At 38.1% G+C, this 10,176-nt stretch overlaps 1 protein-coding gene across 1 annotated transcript in view; it reads left to right on the top strand.

Moving 5' to 3' along the window:
• Positions 1-4,008, top strand: part of mcc (MCC regulator of WNT signaling pathway) — a 160,034-nt gene extending 156,026 nt beyond the window's left edge. Inside the window, exon 19 of the mRNA XM_056457218.1 lies at positions 1-4,008. This exon is cut by the window's left edge and continues 1,477 nt beyond it. The gene's annotated coding sequence lies outside the window, so the exon portion shown is untranslated.
• Positions 4,009-10,176: the final 6,168 nt, after the last annotated feature.

Genomic DNA, 10,176 nt, shown 5'->3' with positions numbered 1-10,176 from the left:
CCAGCTGACGCCATTTTGTTCGCACGTCATCGCACTGACCGGAGGATACCAAACAAGAGCAAAGAGGCGAAGCGTGAGCGTGAACTACAGACACCTGCTAGCATTTAGCTTAGACAGGCTTTACTTTGAGAGAAACGCTTAATACTTCATTACCTGCCACTCGTTTGTGTTCTGACCACATGTGCTTGGCTGTACACTATATCAATAAAGTGTTTAGACTTTTAAAAACACTGTAGTAATACATTGAGCCGCTAAACATTGTTCTTATGATGTTTTTCTACAGGAGGAAAACGCCAATTATTTTCAAACACTTCAAATTAGTAATCAGTTTAGTAATTAGAAATCAATTAGTGTGAGTAAATGTAAGGCTATTGATGAAATAACAGTGTATGATAACGTTTCAGATCTAGAGCCTACAGCTAATCAATCTGTCAGATTCTGGAGTGCTTTACAGCTCTAAAGAGAATTAAATTAAACAAATACATTTATAGAGATGAGATATAGGTAGATAATTTCACTCAGCTGGGAAATGGAGGCTACTTGAACAGTTTGTGAGCACAATTAAGTGCACACAGCGAGCTAAATCATCTGATAATTGCAGGAAATAATTCCAAAAGGCAGCTGACTGTGTAAAGCCACATAAAACAACACTAAAATACGACGTACATGCTCAGTTCAGCAGCTAATCAGCCGGAATGAGCTGAGATGAAGTGATGGTGACCAGCGAGACCTAGCTGTCACTCAAGTGGCCACGCCCTTAATTATCTAACTTAATATAACTTAATATAAAGGAAACAGAGTTTCTCACCCCCTCACAGTTGTCATGAAGGGTAATATTAGCTATATAGACCAAAATCATCTTTTGTACCAGGCTGTAAACATGTTTTTATTAGCTGTAAAATTGGCCAGTTTAGCTGTTTATCTGGAGTTCCTGGAGCCAGCCCCCCAGTGGCCAGTTCATGAATTGCAGTTTCAGTTTCTTCTGTATTGGCTTCCCGAGGGAGAGCGGGAGGTTGCCACTTGCTTTACTCCCATTCATGAATTCTTTCACGGTGCATCATGCAATAGTGTAGCGTCCATCCGATGTGCACTTCTGAATCTCGCCGGAAGTAGTACAGGGTGTCAGCGGGGTCTTAAAAGGTATTAAAAGTTGATCAATCAATTATGAGAAATTTAAGGCCCTTTAAAGGTATTTAAAAGTCTTAATCGCATTTTTACGAGGTCTTAAATTTAGTTAAAGCTGTGTCCAAAGTGTTTGACTGCAAAATAGCATACATATATTTATTATCCTCCTAATATTAACAACGGCGTGCTTGATCCACGCGATCCACGAGCCGGGGTGCGTCCGGCAAAGCTCCTCCTTCCGGGTGATGTCACGTAATTTGTGACAATCCCGGGAAGATGATGTGACGTTCTCCACATGTAGTGAAGCCATAGAGTGAAACTGACGGCAAAATGGGATAATGGAAGTTCAGTTGGAGATAGACAAGTTAAAACAGTGTCTGAAACCTGTCGCTGAAATTAACCGCGTTATTTATTCCTTCAAGCTTTGTTTTTTCCACTTATCTGCTTATTCCGAGTTCTGTTGCACAGTTGTGTTCAATTCACTTATTTAACTACAACTACTGATGAGCAACTGTTGATTGAGTTAAAGGTTTGATGATGATTAGAACTTGAATTGGCGACGAGGTATTAAAATACTCTGAGAAGGTCTTTAAAAAGTCTTAATAAGCTATTGAAATTACCTTCAGGATTCCTGCATTTACCCTGTAGTAGGTCATCCGGGTACGTCTCACGTACTGTTTTTCGAATTCTATTAATTCGACCATACTACTCTGCTCACATACTGTTTTTAGCGTACTATATAGTATGGAAGTATGCGATTTCAGATGCAGCCAAACACTGCAGGCACCTCAACGGAAACCCCGCCTCTGCTTTCATTTGATTGGAGATTGAAAGAAACTCGACTGACGTAACGCTCTTTTTCTGCTCTGAGCTGCCGATTTTCAACAGCGAACGCACAGTGTGCAACAGCAGAAGCGTGAGAGGCGCAAAAGCAGCACGCAAAAACACTCGTGGCCATTAGTAAACCATTCAAAAAAGGCGCCTCAACGCAAAAAGCACGTTAGGTGTGATCGGCCCCTTAGAATGCTCATCAGCCAATCAGAATCAAGCATTCAGCAGACCAGTAGTATGTTATTTAAGGTTAACATTAAAACTACAACCATTTATATTCATTTATTTTATATTAAGCTTAGTCCCTTTATTAATCTGGGGTCGCCACAGCGGAATGAACCGCCAACTTATTCAGCATGTGTTTTTCACAGCGGATGCCCTTCCAGCTGCAACTCATCACTGGGAAACACCCATACACACTCATTCACACACACTCATACACTACAGCCAATTTAGTTCATCAATTCACCTATAGCGCATGTGTTTGGACTGTGGGGGAAACCGGAGGAACATGCAAACTCCACACCAAAAATGCCAACTGATCCATCCAGGACTCGAACCAGTGACCTTGCTACCCGCTGTGCCACTCTAATATTTAATCATATGACAATAATAATAATAGTATCATTAAGCATTCATTTTATTTTGAATACTACTAATTTCTTTCATTTTTATTCATTATTAAAGTTACATATTTTTTAATATGGTTATAATTTAACATCATTTTAACTTGATATAATAGTGTTTATTTTGTTTAACACCTTTAAAAGTTAACAGCAGAGAAAAACACACATGAATTAAACAGAGTACCTATAAATCTTACATTAATAAATCATCAATGAACGTCATATGATACAATAGAATGTGAACTTAATAATGCTGCGGCACAGTGCTTAGCACCACTGTCACCTCACAACAAGAAGGTCGCTGGTTCGAGTCCCGGCTGGGTCATCTGGCATTTCTGTGTGGAGTTTGCATGTTCTCCCCGTGTTGGTGTGGGTTTCCTCCGGGTGCTCCGGTTTCCCCCACAGTCCAAACACATGCGCTATAGGGGAACTGATGAACTAAATTGGCCGTAGTGTATGAGTGTGTGTGAATGAGTGTGTATGGGTGTTTCCCAGTACTGGGCATCCGCTGTGTAAAACATATGCTGGAATAGTTGGCAGTTTATTATCCTGATAAATAAGGCGCTAAGCTTCAGGAAAATGAATGAAGGATAAAATATCGATAACAGAAGAAATCAATAATACTGAAGGCGGCGACAGCAACCTAAATAAACTTTGTGGTTTGCGGTAAGATCTGTGCAGAGCAGCAGGCAATCGTAATATAATGAAATATTGATAAACATGGATAACCTCTGAGGTTGTAATGATGTTTCTAAAATAATGTACCGTGATTAATTAATGTTGTCTAATGAAGGCTTACTGTAATGCTCACCCTACACCATAACAACACGGCTCTTCCTACTGAGATTTTGTCCTGGCTTTAGTCTGAATATCTAACATTTCTGACATCAAGAAGCATTTTCTAGACAAGTAAAACATATCGTGTTGTTTTCAGTTCATTTTGAGCTAAAATGAAGTGAGTTTTTCATTAAAACAAGCAAAATAATCTTGAATTTGCTTTCAAATCATGTTATTTATCTCATTTTAAGGGAAAATTCACTTAATTTTGACTCATTATTTCTAAAATCAACACAATATTTTTTGCTTGTCTAGAAAATGCTTCTTGATTTAAGAGTTTTTAGGTATTTGGATTAGAAAGTAGACAAAAACTCCAGGTAAGAGAAGCATTCGTGCAGTGTTTAGCCTTTCTGCTTTTCAAGCCAAACATATGAATGATGTGGAGACCATGTAAATCCTCTGTATTCATAATTATGCAGAGAAAACTCACAATACTGGACTCAGAGGTTGGAAACTCTTGAAAGAAACCTTTGAAAGTTCTACAGCGAGTGAATGCAGAGATACAGAATTATTTTTACTCCTTTTTTTGTATTTTATTTTGTATTTTTTTAACAGAAACACACAAAAAAAAAAGATTTTTAAGCAATAATTGAGCGAGTTCTTGTTTTTATTCAACACAGATGAAGATTTTGTCATCATTTACAGCCTATTATCAGTGCTCTGTTCATTAAAGATTCACTTTTAGTTGACTACAAATGACCATTCAGAAACATCATATACCTGACTCAAGTCTTGTGGTGGATCTCAGTAGTAAGATCAACACATAATAACTCGACTTCTAGTTGATCATTTGTTAAAGTGTCAGAAGGTGGATTTTTCCCATTAATCATCTGTTGATCTCAATCACCACCAATACTGCAGAAGACCTACTGGAACCAGCATGGAGCCAAGATTCTCACAGAAATCAGTCAAGTTTGGGGAAGGAGAAATCATGGTTTGGGGTTATATTCAGTATGGGGGTGTGCGAGAGATCTGCATCATCAACAGCCTGAGGTATCAAGACATTTGTGCTGCCTATTACATTACAAACCACAGGAGAGGGCAAATTCTCCAGCAGGATAGCGCTCCTCATACTTCAGCCTCCACATCACAGCTCCTGAAAGCAAAGATCAAGGTGCTCCAGGATTGGCCAGCTCAGTCACCAGACATGAACATTATTGAGCACGTCTGGGGTAAGAAGGAGGAGGTGTTGAAGATGAACACAAAGAGTCTTAAAGAACTCTGGGAGTCCTGCAAAAAGGCTTTCTTTTCCATTCCAGATGACTTCGCTCTTACGACTGGGATATAATATTATCAACATCAATTAAAATGTTTTTTAGTACGTGCATTAATGTTAATATATGCAATTAAAAAACATTAATATTGAACACAGACTTTAATTTAAGGAAATATAATTACATATATTTTGTTTACACTGCAAAAAAATTATTTACTTAGATTTTTAATCTTGTTTCTAGACTGAATATTTAAAAACTCTTAAATCACGAAGAATTTTCTAGACAAGCTAAACATATCGTCTTGTTTTCTGAAATAATATGCCAAACAGAAGTGAGTTTTTCCTTAAAACAAGCTAAATAATCTGCCAGTGGGTGTAGCAGTGTTGCCAGATTGGGCGGTTTTTAATTTATTTCTGTGGGTAAAAAAATAACATAGGCGGGTAGTGATACCCCAATCGCTGGCTTTATTTAATGTCTAATCATCTTGTTTAATCCGCACGACAGAATTTCTCACACACACAGTGTGAGCGCAGCTTCAGGCTATATTGGTCAAAATAGTTTCAATGGTTCCTGTTGCTATTTTGGGTTTTTCATCTGTTTTTTTCTTTCAGTCTTATCAGGTACCAATCCAAAGTGTAGCTATTAAACCATATCAACAAGAGCAGAAATAAACAGATTCAGAATCAAACTGAAGCGTCAGAATATATGCAATAGGCTACCATAAACGCTGCCAATTCTACACACATTAGCAACCTCAGACGTCTCCACAGACTATTAAAATAAGGTCTATTGTGTCACAGATGTGTGAGCAGTTTAATGAAATTCCACATGCAGTATTATATATTGTAGACAGACTGTTAATGAGGATACTGCTGTATACAAACTACAGTGGCATCTCCAGTATTTTAGAGTCATAGTATCGCGATACTAACATAGTACTGGTAAACCGTGCAACTCTAGCAGGGAGTGTGCGCTACTTCAACCACCTGAATTTAATAGACGTTTAAAGAAACCCCTGAGCAGTATTAATGAAGATATAAGACTAATATTTCACCTAGTTGAGTGGAAACGATATCGTCATGAATGTGGAGATTCTTGTGCTGGAAATTTTGCTTGAGTTTAAGAAAGAAAGATTATTCCTCAGACAGTTTTATTCGTCTCCTCATTTCTGCAGTGTGTGATATTACTGATCTTTTGCTTCTACAAATCTGCTGTGTTCAGTCTAGAATCTGACCATTAATGAAATGAAAAGCATTTTAATCCACCTGTAAATATGATGACCGAGTCTTCACTGCTGCTTAAACATCTCCCATGTTTGTGTTCGAGCAGATAGATGAACATTATGAGCAGCGTCTGTTCAGAAAGAGGTTTGCTTGGAGAATCAGCACTTCTGTGTCACCACACTGCCTTTATTTTCTGCGTACAGACTGTTTACACACAGCAGATCCAGTGCTGAGCTCCTCAAGATCACCCAGGAAACACTTTCAGTGGGATTGATCTCTTCTCAGACTTCTATTAGAGATTACTGCTGAAATCTTCAACGCAATACAAGTGTGGAAAGAGCTCTCTCTCTCTCAGGAGACACTGCTTAATCAATAATAAGTGTAGTTGTGACTGATAATTCTGATGTGAGGAATAATCGTGATCATTTTGAGGAAGTCAAAAGAGAAATACAAACTCAGAATTGCTAAATGTTAAATGATTATAGACTAAATGTCCTGATTTCACCACAAGAAAAGAAAAGATTAAACTGAAAAGAAGAAAAGGTGGCTCTGCAAGATGTCAAATAATTCATGTCAACAGAATGTCGTCCTGCAGAGGGGGGTTTTTCTTTCTTCTTGTGATGAATTTCCTCCTATTTTAGTGGAATGATTTTACATTTCAGATTTTTTGGTCAACATTGTAATGTCACAACAGAGCTTGTCTTGCATTCAGAGTTTCTACATCTCACAATTCTCCCGTTAGTCAGACTGGATGTTTCCTTGTGATTCTGAGTTTATCACTAGCCATTTGAACTGTAGCGTTGTTGTTGTTGCAATTCTGTTCCTCATTTTGACAGGACTTTCTGTAATTGTGAGTTTGCATTTTGTGTTTGACTATTTTAATTGTTTTCATCTCTCAATTCTGACTTTTTCATTGCAAATTTGATCTGACAAAGGAGGATTTCTTCTTCTCATCATGAATTTATAACTATTTTACAGTGTAATTATTTTGCAGTTCAGATGTTTTCTGTCAGACGATGTTTCTTTAGAATTCAGAGTTTCTGCATCTCACGATCGTCAGACTGGATGTTTGCTTCTAGCTCTGAGTTAGCAGAGTTGCAGTTCTTGTAATTGTTAACTTTCTGCAATTCTGCCTTTGTTCTTGTCATTCTGAGTTTGCCTCTTCTTTATTTTAATGGTTTTTATCTCATCATTTTTACCTTTTTATTGCGATTGAATTTCATCTTGCAAGAGATTTTACTTTTACTTGTCATGAATGAACAACTTTTAGCCTGCAATTATTTTTTAATTCAGATATTTGTTAACGCTTTAAGGTCAGACTTGACTTTTTCATGCAATTCTGAGTTTACATTTAGCTATTATAACCATTTTTTTGGTGCAATTCTTTGTTTTGTTTCCATTTTTCTGTCTTTTTTTCTTCACGACTTCCTGTAATTGTGAGTTTGCATTTTGTGTTTGACTATTTCACTTGTTTTTCTCTCTCAATTCTGACTTTATTGCAATAGAATTGATTTGGTTTCCTCTTGTCATGAATCTCTATTTTACAGTGTCATTATTTTACAATTCAGATTCATCATCAATGTTTCAACGTCTGACTTGATGTTTCCTTAGAATTCAGAGTTTCTACATCTCACAATTCTCAGGGTTTTTCTCATTATGAGCTTCTAACGTTGTCAGAAAATGTCAGACTTGATGTTTCCTTGTAATTCTGAGTTTAGGTTTAGCAGTTTTTAATTCGTTTTGGTTGCAATTTTGAGTTCACATCCCAATTCAAACAATCAAACTAAAGGAAAGTCAAACCCAAAATGCAAACTTACAATTACAGGAAGGCAGAATTGGGATGTAAACTAAACAGCAAAGGGGAAAGATTACAAGAACTGCAACAACAAAAGGTCAAAATTACTAAAACTCAGAATTACAAGAAAGCAAGTCTGAGACCGCAACGTTAACATCTGAAATGCAAAATGTAAAGGAATTACAAACAAATAGTGAGAACTTTGACAAGAAGAAAAATAAACATCCTTTGTTAAACAAAATTTAAATGCAATAAAAGGGAGATTTGTGATAGAAAGATAAAATAAAAATAAGTCAACTGCAGGATGCAAACTCAGAAATACAAGGGGAAACAAATCTGAAGATCAGGGTGTAAATCAGGGGTAAAGGCCAAACTTGAGTGAGGGCTGAAGTTAAATATACTAAACTGTATTACATTAAATTTGCCATTAGTAATGTGCTCATTTATTTGCTGAGATTTTAAAATAACTAGAAAACGTTGCTTTAAAATATATTAATTAACGATGCACCATCAGTTTTAACATTTTATGATGAACTTTCATTCATTCATTTTCTTTTCGGCTTACTCCCTTTATTAATCTGGGGTCGCCACAGCGGAATGAACCGCCAACTTATCCAGCATATGTTTTATGCAGTGGATGCTCTTCCAACTGCAACCCAATCACTGGGAAACATCCACGCTCTTACACTACGGACAATTTAGCCTACCCATTTCACCTGTACCACATGTCTTTGGACTTGTGGGGGAAAGCGGAGGAAACCCTCGCCAACACTGGGGGAAACATGCAAACTCCACACAGAAACACCAACTGACCCAGCTGGCACTCAGACCAGGGACCTTCTTGCTGTGTCTGTTTTGCCCTATGATGAACCTATTAAAGTAAAAACATAATCCCATTTATAACACAATGGAGTTCAACACTAGTCGAGCTGCTCCTGCATTAGCTTTGATTTGCTCAGTGATGTCTTGTGCATTGTCCTCCGTCTGTCAGCTGACAGTATTCACGTTTTAAAAGTGTGAATTATTCACAGCATTTAACTGAAACATTCAGGTGGCACAGTGGGTAGCACGACTGCCTTGCAGCAAGGAGGTCACTGGTTCGAGTCCCGGATGGGTCAGTTGGCATTTTTGTGTGGAGTTTGCATGTTCGCCCCGCGTTGGCGTGGGTTTCCTCTAAGTGATCTGGTTTCAAGTCCAAACACATGCGCTATAGGGGAATTGATTAACTAAATTGCCCATTGTGTGCATGTGAATGAGTGTTTCCCAGTACTGGGTTGCAGCTGGAAGGGCATCCGCTGCGTAAAACATATGCTGGATAAGTTGGTGGTTCATTCCGCTGTGGCGACCCCAGATTAATAAAGGGACTAAGCCGAAAAGAAAATGAAAAGTTTGTCTTTAAACTAATTTGGAGAGGATCCCGTGTTTATGATTGTCCACAGCTGGTCCTGCATTAGCTAACACATGATTCACCAATCAGACGATTCCTAACTCACTATAAACAAGCAGTTTCTTACCTCAGTTATCTTCGTCTTGAAGAATCCCCCCTTCCACCCTAACTCCTCCCTTCTTTTTCTAGATTGGGCAGCACAATGGCTCAGTGGTTAACACTGTGGCCTCACAGCAAGATGGTCACTGGTTCAAGTCCCTACTGAACCAGCTGACATTTGTGTGTGGTGTTTGCATGTTCTCCCAGTGCTTGCGTGGGTTTCCCGGTTTCCTCCTAATCCAAAAACACAATATAAGAAATTTGACCATAACAAATTGGCACTATAGACGAGCTCTTAGTGAGTAGTATAGCCATCATTAGCCATTATCAGGACGAGGGACTTCAAGAGCTACCTGAGCTCAAACTCCCCTCTCCTGCTAACGAGAGGGAGCCCAGGGATTGAGAATACTATAAGCTCCGGGCTCTCTCACAGGACAGCATGCCAAACACGCTTCATCAATCATCAGCTAAGTGTGAACTCTTGAAAAGACGAGAAGAAAAATGAAATTCAGACGCATTAAATGTGAGAATTGTGAGATACATACATTAAAATGAGGACAACTGATAAAGATACGTCAAACTCAGAAATACGAGGCGGGAGGGGGATCTGAAAATCAGGGTATAAATGCAGAATTACGAGCAAATTAAATAACAACTCCTTTAAAAAGTCACAATTACATTTATTTTAAAATCCGGTGGCAAAAATGTGCTTCCATATAAACTTAATGTCGATCGCCGAGAGAGAGAGAGAGACTGAAAATGTGAGAGAGTTGAACAATTATTCATCATTGATTCTGCAGTTTTTAATGCTGGACGCTCAATAATGAGTGATTTACTCATTTCAGATTTTACTCTGTGCATCATCAGTAAATGAAGGTAAAAACAGAAGGATGAAGTGTCTTTATTAAGATGTTGATCCTTCATTAATGTACAGTTTAAGCATCTCCATCTTGCTGATGTGCTGGAGAGACTCTCTGAAGGGTTTGTGAATTCTAGTTGATTTGCACAGATCTGTTTATGAAGCCAGTCTTTGCCA

This window comes from Danio aesculapii, chromosome 5 (assembly GCF_903798145.1).
Source record: "Danio aesculapii chromosome 5, fDanAes4.1, whole genome shotgun sequence".
Taxonomy (NCBI): domain Eukaryota; kingdom Metazoa; phylum Chordata; class Actinopteri; order Cypriniformes; family Danionidae; genus Danio; species Danio aesculapii.
The sequence above is the reverse complement of the archived record's forward strand: the minus strand, read 5'-3'. Positions and strand labels throughout refer to the sequence as shown.